The sequence below is a fragment of the Schistocerca serialis genome, chromosome 7 (genome assembly GCF_023864345.2).
Source record: "Schistocerca serialis cubense isolate TAMUIC-IGC-003099 chromosome 7, iqSchSeri2.2, whole genome shotgun sequence".
Lineage (NCBI taxonomy): Eukaryota > Metazoa > Arthropoda > Insecta > Orthoptera > Acrididae > Schistocerca > Schistocerca serialis.
This window is the reverse complement of record NC_064644.1, coordinates 64,775,007-64,792,416: the sequence shown is the minus strand read 5'-3', so window position 1 is coordinate 64,792,416 and position 17,410 is coordinate 64,775,007. Positions and strand designations below refer to the sequence as shown.

General features: G+C 42.6%; 2 non-coding genes across 2 annotated transcripts; one reads left to right on the top strand and one right to left on the bottom strand.

Annotated features, from left to right (window-relative positions):
• Nucleotides 1–15,016: 15,016 nt before the first annotated feature.
• Trnas-cga (transfer RNA serine (anticodon CGA)) lies at nucleotides 15,017–15,091 on the bottom strand. The gene has a single exon. It is a non-coding gene; the product is annotated as a tRNA-Ser (tRNA).
• A 480-nt stretch (nucleotides 15,092–15,571) lies between these two features.
• On the top strand, nucleotides 15,572–15,646 carry Trnas-cga (transfer RNA serine (anticodon CGA)). Its single transcript has one exon. It is a non-coding gene; the product is annotated as a tRNA-Ser (tRNA).
• Nucleotides 15,647–17,410: the final 1,764 nt, after the last annotated feature.

Sequence of the window (17,410 nt, the reverse complement as noted above, 5' to 3'; positions counted from 1 at the left end):
CGATTTCAATTGCGTCCTCCATCCGCAGGACACAATGCCTGGTTATTCGCCATGCCCGGCGCTGCTCACCTTAATAGAAGATTTTCATCTAGTGGACGTTTGGGAGAAAGTTCTTGCCAATACCCCCGGTTTTACCCATTGTACAGCACATTCTGCGAGCAGACTAAACCGCTTTCATGCGAAAGACTCCTCCCGCAGTACACATCCACGTTCCATTGGTGACTCAAATGTGCCAAATCTGCGATCAGAAAGGTCTTCATGCAATGTGGCAAGGAAGCAGCAGCATGACATCAAGACACCACAAATATTCACTACGCCGTCCCCGTGAGCTCGATGCGCTCCCTCCATCACCTGAAACCCATAGGGAACGACAGCGTACTAAAGCTCGTCTCCTCTCTCTCCATCGTACACGACTGTGTGGTGTCGTGGTGCGTTCCCGACGACATGACCTCCGCCACGACGAAACCCCATCCACAATCCATGCGCATCCGACCATAGTCGTCGACATCGACTTTTCGTCCCCAACAACACGACCTCCGACGGTGTTCACCACACAACACAGACGGCAGTGGTGTCTGCCTTAGCTGAACATTACCGCCAATTTTAGGATGATGAACCGATGGCAACGCCAATTCCTGATGATCTCCGTTCTTCCCCTGATCGGACCCTCACTGTAGCGGAGTCAACGTCCATGATGTCTGCAATCACCGCAGAAGAGATGGTAGATGCAATCAACAAGGTGTCCAAGAACAAATCATCAGGACCAGATGGTCTCCCCGTGGGGTTTTACCGGGCTTTCACCACGTTAATGCTTCCTCGCTGGACGGAAATGATTCAGGAACTCTTTACTCCGTCCTTCCCAATTCCACCTGAAATCGTCACTGGCATTCTTCTACTTGTGCCTAAGCCGAAGGGAGGGTCTCATGTCTCTGCATATCGCCCCCTTACACTGCTGAATGCAGACTATAAAATCTATGCACGCCTCTTAGCAGCACGCATATGCACCGTCTTACCTACGGTCCTTTCACCGGAGCAGATTGCACGTGGTTGTGTGGCCACCTTACAAACAGCCCTAGGAGAATGCCGTGACCTCATCGCGCTTTCGTCGGTTTGTCGCCTTCGTGCAGCACTGGTATCCATCGATTTCATTAGTGCCTTTGATCGCGTTCGACACCCTTTCCTCCTCATGGTGGCGACACGTATGGGGTTCCCATTATCTTTTGTCGATGCCATTCGCCGGTTACTACTTCCCGCGGTCTCGATGGTACAAGTCAATGGAAGGCTTGTAACACCGATTCATATACGCCGCTCTGTGCGTCAAGGATGCCATTGCACTTGAGCCCCCCATCAATGGTCTTACCTCTGGACTGCAGGGTCTCACTTTACGTGACTACACCTTTCACTGCAGGGGTTATGCGAACGACTTCCTCTTTCTCACCTGCTCCTCCACGGAACTCAATGACGCCATCCAATGGATCCACCAGTATGGACGCCTTTCTGGTAGCATTCTTAATGCCCGTAAATCGACTATGAAGCACATTTGGCACGGCCTCCCGGGTATCGTACCGACCCCACTCCCAGTTAATACCACCCTTCGTTACTTGGGTATCGAATTTACGAGCGCCGCACACCGCACAGTAGCCCTCTCTTACCGGCGGCTTTTGAAGTCGATTCGGCACCATGTCCGCGGTCAAGTGCACCGTAACTTAAACCAACTCCAACGTGTGTCCTATGTCAACATGTATGTCGCCCCTAAACTGGTACACGTCGCACAGATCCTCCCAATGCCGTTACTCCTTGGCCGCCGCATCCAATCAGCCTTTGGATATTTCGTGTCAGCAGGGGCACTTTTCAAAGTCCACTACAACACTCTAACACTGCCTCCTGCCAAAGTTGGCCTCGGACCCGTCAACGTGCGGGCACGATCTTCAGCACTCTTTGTCCACACTATGTTGTGGCACTGGCAGGGGCCGGTCCCGTCCTTAACATGCAGTCTCTTACTTACCCTCCGACCAGCTTCTCTCGATCCACCGATCAATGTAGCACCTATTTCACCATTATTGTACCACGTCGCCAATTGCTTCATAGAGTTGAGCTACTTTCGGGCCCACCTTCCAGTCACTCGTCCTTCCCGTAAAAAATATTATTATCGTTTATTTAAGCTGTCCAACCCTTGCGACCCCATGCTACAGCATCCTGACATTAACTGGCGAGCGGTTTGGGGGTGTGTGCATGCATCCTTTCTACCGTCGTCTGTGTCTGCACTCTGGTATGTTTTAGTCTATGGCAAATTCCTGACTAGTATTCGACTTTATCGCATAGGACTGGCCACCTCCCCACTCTGCCCTGACTGTCAGCTCGAAGACACCGACGAGCACCGTCTTACGTGCCCCCTGAAACAAAACGTATGGCTCCTCATCCAACGAATCGTGGGCTTTTACCTTCGTGCCCCGCCAACGACGATAACCCCGGCTTTCTTGTTGTTGCCCCAGACATTTCACTTCCCTCTTCCTAAGCACCATATCCTAATTTGGTTTCGAGGACAGGCTTCAGAATACCTCTTTCAGAGTGGTTCGCCTACAGTCCTTGACTTCTGGTACAAAGTTGTGACCGCGCATAGCACCCTCACCCGAAAACCATCTTACCGACAAACTTTTGCCGGTTATCTCCGCAGCGTCTTCCTTGAACCCCCTCAAAGTTGGGGAGTGCCATGCCTACCTGTCACATGATGCAACACCCTTATTCACGTTCTCGTGCATCGACAAAAAAAAAAAAGGAAGAAGACAGAATATGTTATATTTGTTGTATTTAATGTTATTCTAATACTTTGTTTAACTAACACTCATTTGTATATGTTTAAATGGTACCTTGAAGAACTGTTGCTTTGTGTATATATATATGTACCCTCAGTTTGTTCAAAAAAAAAAAAAAGTTGGGAGAGCACTTGCCCGCGAAAGGCAAAGGTCCCGAGTTTCGAGTCTCGGTCCGGCACACAGTTTTAATCTGCCAGGAAGTTTCTTATTAGCGCACACTCCGCTGCAGAGTGCAAATCTCATTCTGGAAACATTTTCCTTTATTTGTATTGCGAACTCTTCCTTCTTGCCAAATTTCATGATTCTAGGTCAATGGAAAGAGCCTTATAGGTTCTGATGAGTGTATTTTCGAGTATCAAAATATATGATACACATGGTCGTATCTTTTAACTGAAGTGACTCAGGAGCATAAAAGTTTGATCCCGCTAAGTTTCCATAAACCTTAATGTATGACGTAAAAGTCAACTTCACACGTCTATCCGTTCCTCATAAAAAGCGTTCTTAACAGTCGGAAAGACAGACAGACAGACAGACGGACGGACAACAAAGGAACAAAGCGATTCCATTTTAGAGACTGAAGTACAAAACCGTAAAACGGATTTTAAAGTGGCTGTTAACATTATTCCATGAGGAATTATAATTGATACAGTTCCAGATTTTGACGCAACAAATACTAATACGCCACAGCCGCGGAAAGATTTTTCTGCGTCGCTCTATCGTTAGGCAAATGCCTCGAACTGTTTTTCTTCGACAAAGTCGCTGACGAGCTGCCGACTTTTCAACAGCGATGGCTGCTCTTTATCAGCAAGTGCCGATACTGGAGTAGTACATGAAGCTGCCTTGTCCCTAATTTCCGAAATTAAGACGTGTTGCCACGGCCGGGCAGGCGTGCCAATTATCGAACGCTGCTAAGCGAGGCCGGCACCTGAATAATTTAGGAGCCAACTACGCTCCGAGTACCCACCACTGGCCGCTATCTGATTACCTGCGTCCACAAACGCACTCAGCGTATACAACGAAAGCTTTACTGAGAATCTCTCACTGCGCACAAATAACACTATAATGCGACTTTTAACTTCAGACTGAACGAAAATCAGCAGAAAATTAAAACAGCCTCTCAATAATTAAAGTTCCAACTTCAAAACGATGTAGAAAGAGAAACACAGCTGAGAATGACGTCAAAGTTGAACATAATATTATTGACGCAGAGGGAAACGTCATGGAACTAAAGAAAAAGTTTAACGAAAGTTGTGCAAATAAATCCGTTTTCTGCCACAAGCGAAATCGAGAAACACTATGTTCCACAATTGATTGGAATGTCTAAGAAATCACGTCCAGAATGTGTTCTGCAGCGCATGCGTTCAATTCACCTACCACCTTACTGGAGCACTGAACACATCTTTGGATAGCCCCACAGCCGAAAGTTACACAGAGTAAGATCAGGTGATCTGGACGGCCAGACCATAGTGAAATGACAGCTTAAAATTTTAACATTTCCGTAATGCCTTTGAAGCAGCTGCTTCGTTGGATGTGCAATGTTGGATACCCACACGGTCACTCTGTTGAAGGACTGGAATGAGGATGGTGCGCAAAAGAGTGTCATCGCGTTTACCAGTGGCGGTACGGGTAATACGACCCGCAGGACTCATATCCTCGAAATAATATGGCCGTACAATAAACGACACCGTAAACCCGCACCACACAGTTTCCTTTGAAGATTGAACTGGTAGCGGTTGATGTGCGTGATGATTTTCCGTTGCCCATTTTCTGCTATTCTGCGTACTGACATCTCCTTTGAGATGGAAATGGGCTTCGTCTGTCGACAGGGTATTCCGTGGCTATTCATTGTCGACTTCCAAGCGAACAAGAAATTCCATAACAAACGTTTGTCTTGCTGACAAGTCAGCAGGAAGAAAGTCCTGAACTTGGGTGCTTTTGTATGGATAGCAATGCAGGGTGTTTCGTAGGGATTTATGCATCGCGATCGAGCTCGTTGGCATGTTCAGTGTTCGGGAATTCCCCGTACATTGCATGTTTGCACACCAGCGCTCGACTTGTCCTGCAACTCTATGGCCAAATCTTTGATAGACATCGTATCAATGTTTTCCCTCCGCCAGGCTGCATTCAAAAGAGCCTGTCTTTTCAAATTCCGTAGTCATTTTCTCCAGAGCCTTAGTTGGTATCGGACCAACATCTCCTTTCGTACTGTAGAGTGTCTTGAAGTTCTGCAGGGTTAATGGCGCACAGGGACTGTTCTTGTAAAAGAACTATACTAACAGCTCGCTATCCATCATGGAGGCAGTCATTCTGAGCGTCTCGGACGCGAACTGAAGAACAGCCGTTTGCCACGCGTGTTTTTTGGGCATAGTCTGATGCCTACAGAGCTATCTACTGATCAAAATTTCTTAAAACTTTTGTTTAGTTAAGTTTCCCCCTGCGGCAATAATATGCTGTTTAAATTACACATCATTCAGAGCAGTGATTTTCTCTCCACCGCGTTTTGTGACTTTAACTACGAACACCCTAACGTCGACAAATTACATAACGCTATGGAAAGGAATATTTCACATAGAGATCTAACAGTTTAATTTTAAAACTCTTCTTTTTCGATAGTGCTCAATTTTCCTGGATTATTTGTTCCAGGTGTATCACTGAAATCATGTTACTCATGTTATATTCAAATTCCTTAAGTCAGTTGACTGTACTGGTTATGAATATTGACGCAGTTCTTTTCCTATGCCTTAAATGTTAACCGCAGTGTTACAGGATCTAGAACGTGTTTCCTACTGCTGTACGTTGCACTGGATGTGTCGCTGACGCTCAGAATATGTTATAATAGCGTGTACGTAAATCAAATACGATACTACGCAGGGAATTTGACATAGTGAGACACAGAGGGTAGCAACCACTACCAACATGAAGGTTCGTAATGGAAAAATAAATGAGATAAAGTGCGACAGAAAAAGATAAAGAATTAAAAACTACCTGCTAAGCGGTAGGCAAAACCAGAAAAAGCGTCAGTTGTCAAGCAGGCATAACGGAAGATAAGTACAAGCTGAAAAACAATTCCTTGATATGCTTGGTATCAGAACCTAGCCACAAACCGATCTAATATGAATTTGCAGTTTCTGGGTCTTCCGCAACATAAGACTTCACAAATTTGAAAGATTTATAATGGGAACAAAGTTGAGAAAGGGCGAGTACAATTCGTAACTTAAGGATTTGCCCGTATAGTGCAAATTTTGAATCAGTGTGTCACCAGATACAATACAGTTATCTACTCCTGTCTACCTACAGTAAATTCACGTTTTTCCATGTCTTTTACCTCTCGTGCTGGATGTACTGCTCTTCGTCAGCCAGCGTTTGCTTCTGAAATGGGAGTTAACCTAATCTCTGTGGCCGTGTAATTTGGGCCGAAATTGAGATGCGCCAACAGCCTTCACTTTGTATAGAACACACTGCGGCACTAGCTTCGCTAAACGTACCTTTTCAGACATTAACTACGACTATTTCAGCATGGTTTTCTTTTCATAAACTCAAAAATGCTAACAAAAATATTACGACAGTATGTATAACGGAGAGTAGATTTTCGTAAATGCACGTTCGAAAGATATTTCGTACAGTGGTTCTTGTTAACCACATTTTAGCTAAGGCATTTATGTGGGGATGGACTTATTCTGTCCATATTTAGATCTAATTAATTTTAATTACGTGTCTTACATAAAAATGGTACACATAAGAGTATCAAACTGCTACCCACCAACCCACTGAAAATCAATGAAAACTAATGTGTTTCAAGTTTACCTACCTGATTGATTAGTGGTGACATATGGGATGTAGGGTAAGTTGTTGATGCCACTTTATGCAGAATATTTGGACGACCGACGCAATAGTGTTCAGGTGCTGCGAGCATATCGTTAATGCAGTTAGAGAATTAGATTTACCAGCTATTGTCATATTATTAATGTAATCACAGTTAATTTTATTTATGAATAAGTTATCATCTGTAGACTAAGAGAAAATGCTGGTAGTTTCCTATTAGATAATTGTGTAACTCTTATCTCTGATTGTCAGACATTATAATTAATATCCTCCCATGTAAACAAAGATTTAAAAATTATTTGCCTATTTTAATAAAGTTTACTTCATTTACCTGGTGCAGTGGATGAAATAATAATAGTAAATTTGTGGCAATACACAGCAACATAAGAAAAATGCATAGTGACATTGAAGTAGTAAACGATAAATTTAGCGCTGCTGGGATAAATAATTGTAAGACTGAGTGGGTCGCTTGTGTGTCTATGTGCTTAAACGACTGAAACAGTGTAACATTTATTAAGTTCAGCTCGCGAAATGTAGTTGAATTCGAAGGTGCATAGCGGAGCTGGACCGCTCTGAGAGCTGGACCGCTCTGAGATAAACGCTGCAGTAAAGACAATCTCGATATGATAGTAGGCACTATATCAGGTACAGTAACGGCAGCAGGATTGGCCAAAATTCGTGAAACTGTGGAGGCATTAAAATAGTTTGTGTCTGAGTACGAGAAAAAGGCACGAGAGTTAGAAGTAAAACAATCTTCCGCGACAGACGAGCTAGAACAGTACCAAAGACGAAATAGTCTACGACTGTTTGGGGTAGCAGAAAATAAGGAAGAAAACACAGACAAACTGCTTATACAGATTGCACGTGAAAAATTAGGCGTTGAAGTGACTGAGGCAGACATTGACAGGAGCCTTCGGGTGGGACGAAAACTACCAGGTACTACCAAACCTCGTCCAACAATAGCTAAATTTGTCTTATACCCAAAAAGGGCAGAGATCTTTACCCAGAAGAAAAGGTTAGCAGGGACAGGGCTTACAGTAGGGGAAGATCTGACACGCGAACGGCTAGATTTTAAACGGTGCCATATGCCATTTCGGTCTTCAGAATGTGTGGACTCAGGATGCAGAGTAATCATCAACAGCTGGAAAGAAGACAGCCACAAACATGACAGAACTGAACAGTATTAAGTGAAGCTACTCGAGCTAAAAGTGCAAACTTAAAACCATTTGCAAATCGTAGCTCAGATATACTGTCTTGTAATTGTATTAACTTTTTAATTATCCTCATATCTCTACCTTCATCTAACTCTTTTTGTAATTGTATTAACTTTTTATTATTTTTGTACCCATAGCCATAACGTTTACTTAATTTTAGTTACTGCTAACACTATTTTCATTTGCTCATTTTATTCTGTTCCATTCTGTAATGGTAACATTGCAATAATCAATCTCTCCTTTAGTTCATTAATCACCAATGTCTTCTGTTTAAATCATTCACAACAAAATTCACTATCAGTATCACATTAGTAAATTTTAACTTAATTTTTGCTTCCTACGATTTTTAGTTATTAAGCTTACCTCTCTCTGCGGGCAGCATCGGCCATTTAAGTCACTCCCCTTTTCCTTATTTCCACACACAGCTGTTCCAAATACACTAATTATATTTCATCAGAGGATACACAGTGACACACAGCCGTCACTGTTTTGTTTATATATTCTTAGCACCGAATACCACTACTCCATTTTCTATACGCCTGCAACCTCAGGAAATCTCTTGCGATCGCCTTTCTGCGTTCACGGAGTCACTAACAGGGCGCGCAAAATCTCAGACACCCCTGTGGAATGTCACTTCGCAGAAGCAGCGGCCAGTGCCCCTCGTGGCAAATAGGGCCTAACAAAGGGACAAACCAGTCTACCACCCTACTCCAGGCTGCACAGCGGAACGCGTCACAGCTTTTAGTAGCGCACTGCAAAATCCAGTTATCTGCACGTTACGAAGAACTTAGCCACCTCTTCAACCAAATAAACTACCACTTAATCCTCTTATCCGAAACGTGGTTAAAAGCACACATATCGTCTGGATCTGTTCATCTCCGAGGGTACACATTTCTTAGGGCAGACAGATCAAAAAGCGAGGTGGCGGGGTCGGCACGTAAGTACTAACAGATCTCAAAGCGAAAGTCTTATGTACGTCAAACCCTGCTGAAGAAAAAGGGGCTGAATTCATGTTCACTGAAATAAATATACAAAGTCTGATGTGCTCGACTGGTGTCGTGTACACGCTGCCAATAATAAGCTCAATGAGTTCCTTTCAGTCGGATTTACAATCACTTCAGTGTCAATACGAACATGTCATCGCAATTGGTGACTTAAACAGAGACCTGCTAAGAGACACTCCCTCCGCAATAAACCTAAAAAGACTGTTTAGTTGCAATACCATGAACATTCTTCCATTACAACCTACACACCATACGGCGCACAGTCATACTCTTATAGACGTAATCGCAACGAATAGACTGACAAAGTGAGAGATGTAGGTCAAAACTCGGCCCCAGGCCTCTCAGCACATGATGCTTTATTCCTGCAGCCCCCAAAGATCAAACCGCGTTATATAACTTGTAGGAACATGAAACGTACTGATCTTGACGCTCTAACAGCTGATTACTCAGAAATGTCATGGGATCAAACAATCAGAGAACCTACAATCGATGGCAAAATTAATGAACTGGGTGATAAACTCACTGCCCTCTATGACAAACATGCACCTGTACGCACAGTCCGTGTAAGAACATCTCCTGCTCCATGGCTGACAACTGATTTACGTCAAATGATGAATAACAGGGATGCTGTCCACAACCGTTTCAAGGCAGATCGGCAACCCGAGCGTTTCGTAGAATACAGAAAGCTACGGAACAGAGCGAAACTATGCGTTCGCGATGCTAAAATCAGGCACGCTCTCTCCCTTGCATGCAGCTATCAGACGCCCACGACTCTATGGAAGAATCTCCGTAGCTTGGGGGTCGGAAAGGCAAAATCGGAATCTGCTTTTCATTTCTCAGCTCACGAATTAAATGAATTATTATCTGCACCTCTGAATACCCATGCGACTGTTAATTACCGTCCACAAGAATCCCCTAACTGAATGACTAACAACGATACCTTCTATCTAAAACACGTAACAATAAATATGGCAAGAAAAGCAATAATGAGAATCTCTTCTGATGCGATAGGCAATGACACTATCAGTATAATCATGATTGATAAAGTTGCCGATATCTTAGTACTGTCTTAAGTGACATATTTAATTTTCCCCCCTTGAACGGAATATACCCCAATGCAAGGAGAAGAAGCATAATTCGACCCATCCCTAAGATCGAAAACCCGCAACTGCCTAGTGATTACCGACCAATTAGCATACTGCCTGCTGTTTCGAAAGCATTTGAATACATTGTTCATGATCAAATCACTGAACACCTGCATGAATTCAACCTATATGATAAATTTCAATCCGGTTTCCGTATACACCACAGCACACACACTGCTCTAATTAAAGTAGCTGATGACCTGAAATATGCCATAGACAGACGAAAGGCAGCAATATTTACGCTACTATACTTCATGAAAGATTTTGACACTGTTAACTTTGACATATTGCTCAGAAAAATGCAACAGCTTCATTTCTCAGACACTACAACGAAATGGTTTGAAAGCTACAGCAATGTATTGTCTGTGTAAAAAAACTTCCTGGAAACATGTCTTCTCAGGAGCGTCACAAGGATCAGTCTTAGGACCACTTTTGTTTTCCTTATATGTCAATGATATTTCGTGGATTCTGTCCTCCTGTAAATATCATTTCTATGCCGACGACCTCCAGCTCTACTTAAACATCAGATCTGAAAATAAGAACACTGCAGTCGCTCGGATGAACGATGATCTGTCTTCACTGGCGATATGGGCGAAAAACCTGGGGCTTAAACTAAATGCAAAAAAGACACATGTAATCTTAATAGCTCATCAGAAATTAATAAGTTCAGATTTACGCGAACGGCTGCTTCCTATTCTGCTCGATGGTATTCCAATATCATATCAGAAAACAGTTAAGAACTTGGGTTTCACTTTGGATGAGCATCTCAACTCGGCAGAGAATACAGTCGCAGTGTGCCGGAAGACGTCCGCTTGTCTCTATGCTCTCAAAAAAGTTTCGGAACGTATTTCCACAGGACGTGGAGCGCCAGCTCGTGCAAGCACTCGTTCTAACGAACCTCCACTGTTGTGATGTAATTCAACAAGTCATGAGTAGTGAAATCAAAAGACGGTTAGAACTAACCATGAATTCATGTGTGCGTTACACTTGCAACATTCGTCGATATGATCATGTTAGTTCTTCCCAGCTAGGGTGGCTGCTGCCGGACAAATAGCGTGACTACCACACTCTGTGTCTACTTCACCGGCTCTTCGTTTGGCAAACACCCCAAGTACCTTTCTTCAGAGATTAAACACCTTCCGTGCCATCATAATCGAAACACGAAGCCACTGTCAGTTTGTATCCTAACGGTGCCCACTCACGAAACAAAAACTTTCGCAAACTCCTTCTCTGTTGCCGCCGTCTGCCTCTGGAACAAACTGTCCTTACCTTGTGGAAAATTCAGTCCCCTGCAGCTTTTAAGAAAGTACCATGCAACAGCCAAATCCACTTCCGAGGCAAAATTCCTTGGAAAACGGCTTCCAAATGCCTTCCTTGGCACCCTCGGTGAGTACCGCGCAACGGCTAGCCACTGACTGCATACCGTTCCCACCAAGAAGCCGTCAAGTTCGACCCCCAAAACCACCTTTTACATCGCTTGAAGCCACTTTCATTGTGAAGGGACTTTGCTACATCTTTTACTTTATACAGTACAACTGTCCTAACAATGAACCAGCATGGCAGTTGTTCTTTGATATATTTTCAGATGTCCTATCAACTAATCCCATTTTATTCTCAGTGTATTCCATGTATTCCTTTCCGCAACACCTTTGTGAAGAACCTCATCATTCCATAATAGTCCACTAAATTTGCGACAACCGTCTGTACACATCTCGGATGCTTTGATTCTCTTCTGTTCCGGTTTCCCACAGTCCATGTTTCACTGCCACCCAATACCGTGCTCCAAATTTACAATCGTAGAAAACTGTTCCTCAAACTAAAGCCCATTTTTCATACTAGTAGACTTCCGTTGGTCAGGAAAGCCTTTTTCGCCTGTACTAGTTTGCTATTTATGTCATTCTTGCTCCGTTCATCATGGGTTATTTTGCTGCCTAGGCAGCAATATTCGTAATTTCGTCTACTTCGTAGTCCTTAGTTACGCTGATAATTAGCTTATCGTATCATTGATACCCTTTAACCTTGTATCTTAATCCAACAGTTGAATATTCGCCATTGTTTCTTAGATGTTTATACCGAACGGTTGGACGGAAGACTACTTCACTGTTGTGGCGTGTGGTGTAATTGTGCGTGTGTTGTGCTGTACAAGTTCGGCATGATTACTATTAAATTGGTTACTTATGATTAATGTAACTTGAGATTTTATTTAATCACTGAGATTCCCGGATAATTAACGTTATTTTGTTTAAGAAATGTCCACTGGGTACGGATAACAATGTTGTCTGTCAAGCAGTGTAAATGTCACAATTTACATTCACAACAGTAATCATTTATAACCAACAAACAAGCTAAATGTACGATGAGTAATCTGAAATAAACGAGAGAAATGATTTTCAGTATTCTTAGTGCTGTTGTTTGAAAGATTCTCTTCTAGTTGCAGATAGTTTATCAAAATTAACGCTAATGTTATCTCAAAGTTGCAACACATTTCTTTAAACAAAATGAATAGTTTTGTCACACAATACCACACGTACACAACACTAATGTATATTCCATTTCTAAATGTTTCGTAAAAGTTATTACGAAACTATCAGGCCTCATGCATCAGCAGATAAGAATTTATATCAAGTAAGATGCTATTTGCATTCATAGAAGTTCGACATGTTCACAGTCTAACTATCATTTATTTATTAGTTCAGAATGAGTTCTCCGCCACTAGTACACAATTATTATGGCAATAATAACCAACAGGATTTATGTCTGTATAGAACATCAGTTTAGAACTGCCGCTGCAATATTTCGCTGAGATGGAGGCTAACATAAGACAATCACTTATCGATTCTCCTTCAGGTTGTATTTTACTCGTAATACGTATTATATATGAAATTTTTCTCAATTTCACTATACGTATTAATGTTGTTGTTGTAGTGATGTTGTGGTCTTCAGTCCTGAGACTGGTTTGATACAGCTCTCCATGCTGCTCTATCCTGTGCAAGCTTCTTCATCTCCCATTACCTACTGCAACCTACATCCTTCTGAATCTGCTTGGTGTATTCATCTCTTGGTCTCCCTCTACGATTTCTACCCTCCACGCTACCCTCCAATACTAAATAGGTGATCCCTTGATGTCTCAGAACATGACCTGCCAACCGATCCCTTCTTCAAGTAGAGTTGTGCCACAAACTCCTTTCTCTTCTTGTCTAAACTATTTATTGGCCATGTTTCACTTCCATACATGGCTACACTCCATACAAATACTTTCAGAAACGACTTCCTGCCACTTAAATAAATACTCGATGTTAACAAATTTCTCTTCTTCAGAAACGATTTCCTTGCCATTGCCAGTCTACATTTTATATCCTCTCTACTTCTAACGTCATCAGTTACTTTGCTCCTAAAATGGCAAAACTTCTCATTTCCTAATCTAATTCCCGCAGCATCACGCGACGTAATTCGACTACATTCCATTATCCTCGTTTTGCTTTTGTTGATGTTCATCTTATACCCTCCTTTCAAGACACTGTCCATTCCGTTCAACTGCTCTTCCAAGTGCTTTGCTGTCTCTGACAGAATTACAATGTCATCGGCGAACTTCAAAATTTTTATTTCCTCTCCATGGATTTTAATACCTACTCCAAACATTTCTTCCGTTTCCTTTACTGCTTGCTCAATATACAGATTGAATAACATCGGGGACAGGCTACAACCCTGTCTCACCCCCTTCCCAATCGCTGCTCCCTTTCATGCCCCTCGACTCTTATAAGTGCCATCTGCTTTCTATACAAATTGTAAATAGCCTTTCGCTCCCTGTATTTTACCCCTGCCACCTCCAGAATTTGAAAGAGAGTATTCCAGTCAACACTGTCAAACGCTTTCTCTAAGTCTACAAATGCTAGAAACGTAGGTTTGCCTTTCCTTAATCTTTCTTCTAAGATAAGACGTAGGGACAGTGTTGCCTCACGTGTTCAAACATTTCTACGGAATCTAAACTGATCTTCCCGAGGTCGGCTTCTACCAGATTTTCCATTCGTCTATAAAGAATTTGAGTTAGTATTTTGCAGCTGTGACTAATTAAACTGATAGTTCGGTAATTTTCACATCAATCGACACCTGCTTTCTTTGGGATTGGAATTATTATATTCTTCTTGAAGTCTGAGGGATTTTCGACTGTTTCATACATCTTGCTCACCAGACTGTCTCTCCTAAGGCTCTCAGTAGTTCTAATGGTGTGTAGTCTACTCCCGGGGCCTTGTTTCGACTTAGGTCTTTTAGTGCTCTGTCAAACTCTTCACGCAGTATCATATATCCCATTTCATCATCATCTACATCCTCTTCCATTTCCATAATATTATCCTCAAGAGCATCGCTCTGTATAGACTCTCTAGATACTCCTTCCACCTCTCTGCTTTCCCTTCTTTGCTTAGAACTGGGTTTCCATCTGAGCTCTTGATATTCATGCAAGTGGTTCTCTTTTCTCCAAAGGTATCTTAAATTTTCCTGTAGGCAGTATCTATCTTACCCTCATGAGATAAGCCTCTACATCCTTACATTTGTCCTCTAGCCATCCCTGTTTAGCCATTTTGCACTTCCTGTCGATCTCATTTTTGACACGTTTGTATTCCTTTTTGCCTGCCTCACTTGCTGCATTTTTGTATTTTCTCCTTTCATCAATTAAATTCAGTATCTCTTCAGTTACCCAAGGGTTTATACTAGCTCTCTTCTTGTCAATCGTTCACTAATGCTCTCCCTGAATCTCTATACAACCTCTGGTTCTTTCAGTTTATCCAGGTCGCATCTCCTCAATTTACCACGTTTTTGCAGTTTCTTCGGTTTTAATCTACAGTTAATAACCAATAGATTGTGGTCAGAGTCCACTTCTGCCCCTGGAAATGTCTTAGAATTTAAAATTTGGTTCCTAAATCTCTGTCTTACCATTATATAATCTATCTGAAACCTGAGTGAGATATTCACTCTGCAGCGGAGTGTGCGCTGATATGAAACTTCCTGGCCGATTAAAACTGTGTGCCCGACCGAGACTCGAACTCGGGACCTTTGCCTTTCGCGGGCAAATGCTCTACCAACTGAGCTACCGAACCACGACTCACGCCCGGTACTCACAGCTTTACTTCTGCCAGTATCTCGTCTCCTACCTTCCAAACTTTACAGAAGCTCTCCTGCGAACCTTGCAGAACTAGCACTCCTGAAAGAAAGGATATAGTGGAGACATGGCTTAGCCACAGCCTGGGGGATGTTTCCAGAATGAGATATTCACTCTGCAGCGGAGTGTGCGCTGATATGAAACTTCCTGGCAGATTAAAACTGTGTGCCCAACCGAGACTCGAACTCGGGACCTTTGCCTTTCGTGGGCAACTTTCATATCAGCGCACACTCCACTGCAGAGTGAATATCTCATTCTGGAAACATCCCCCAGGCTGTGGCTAAGCCATGTCTCCACTATATCCTTTCTTCCAGGAGTGCTAGTTCTGCAAGGTTCGCAGGAGAGCTTCTGTAAAGTTTGGAAGGTAGGAGACGAGATATTGGCAGAAGTAAAGCTGTGAGTACCGGGCGTGAGTCGTGGTTCGGTAGCTCAGTTGGTAGAGCACTTGCCCGCGAAAGGCAAAGGTCCCGAGTTCGAGTCTCGGTCGGGCACACAGTTTTAATGTGCCAGGAAGTTTCATATGTGAAACCTTTTAGTATCTCCAGGGTTCTTCCATGTATACAACCTTCTTTCATGATTCTTGAACCAAGTGTTAGCTATGATTAAGTTATGCTCTCTGCAAAATTCTACCAGGCGGCTTCCTCTTTCATTTCTCAGCACCAATCCATATTCACCTACTACGTTTCCTTCTCTTCCTTTTCCTACTGTCGAATTCCAGTCAGCCATGACTATTAAATTTTCATATCCATTCACTACCTGAATAATTTCTTTTATCTCATCATACATTTCATCAAGTTCTTCATCATCTGCAGATCTAGTTGGCATATAAACTTGTACTACTGTAGTAGGGGTGGGCTTCGTGTGTATCTTCGCCACAATAATGCGTTCACTATGCTGTTTATAGTAGCTTACCCGCATTCCTATTTTCCTATTCATTATCAAACCTACTCCTGCCTTACCCCTATTTGATTTTGTATCTATAACCCTGTATTCACCTGACGAAAAGTCTTGTTCCTCCTGCCGCCGAACTTCACTAATTTCCACTATATTTAACTTTAACCTATCAATTTCCCTTTTTAAATTTTCTAACCTATCTGCCCGATTAATTGATCTGACATTCCACGCTCCGATCCGTTTACGCCAGTTTTCTTTCTCCTGATAACGATGTCCTCTTGAGTAGTCCCCGCCCAGAGATCCGAATCGGGGACTATTTAACCTCCGGAATATTTTACCCAAGAGGACGCCATCATCATTTAATCTTACAGTAAAGCTGCATGCCCTCGGGAAAAATTACGGCTGTAGTTTCCCCTTGCTTTCAGCCGTTCGCAGTACCAAAACAGCAAGGCCATTTTGGTTAGTGTTACAGGACCAGATCAGTCAATCACCCAGACTGTTGCCCCTACAACTACTGAAAAGGCTGCTGCCCCTCTTCGTTAACCACACGTTTGTCGGGCCTCTCAACAGATACCCCTCCGTTGTGGTTGCACCTACGGTACGGCTATCTGTATCGTTGAGGCACGCAAGCCTCCCCACCAACGGCAAGGTCCATTGTTCATTGGGGGGGGGGGGGGGAATACGTATTAATATTCGAAAATATTCCTCTATACTTCATGGCACATTAATATCGACTGCGCTGCAGATCAACAGCGGTAATGGCTGCGCTCTTTGTAGCTGAGCAAATATCTTAACATTTATATAGGACGTAAATTACAATGATATAAAACCCCAAACAGAGAAGATTCATTTCACTATCCCATAAACTCTATTTTCTAATATCATTGAGCAACATAACAATGCTTTAGTACAATTTTTACAGACCTGTGTTACGAGACATCAATCGCATCCTATCAGTACAACAGTTTGAACAAGAAGCATTTTTCTAAAAAATCATCCATAAGAAAAGATTTCGATTTTCATCGTATTTTTGGATGTGTATTGCCTGAGATACAAAATATTAAATTATGTCGTTGACAATAATTATTTTTACTTCATTAAGGTTGGAGTCCCTTTTATCACTATCACGAGATTACGATCAAAGTTCAGTGATATTCCACATTCAATGCCGTCGAGAATATTATTTTGAATAAAACTATCTTATACCCTTTCTCATACCAGTACTTCGTACCTGGTCTTCCAGACATATCTTTCCCTCTTAGTTCTTGTAGATATTATATATTAACCGTCTTTTCCTGTATCTTATCCCTACTTTTCTCAAGATTTCGGAAGCATTGAACAATTTTATAATGTTGATCGCTTT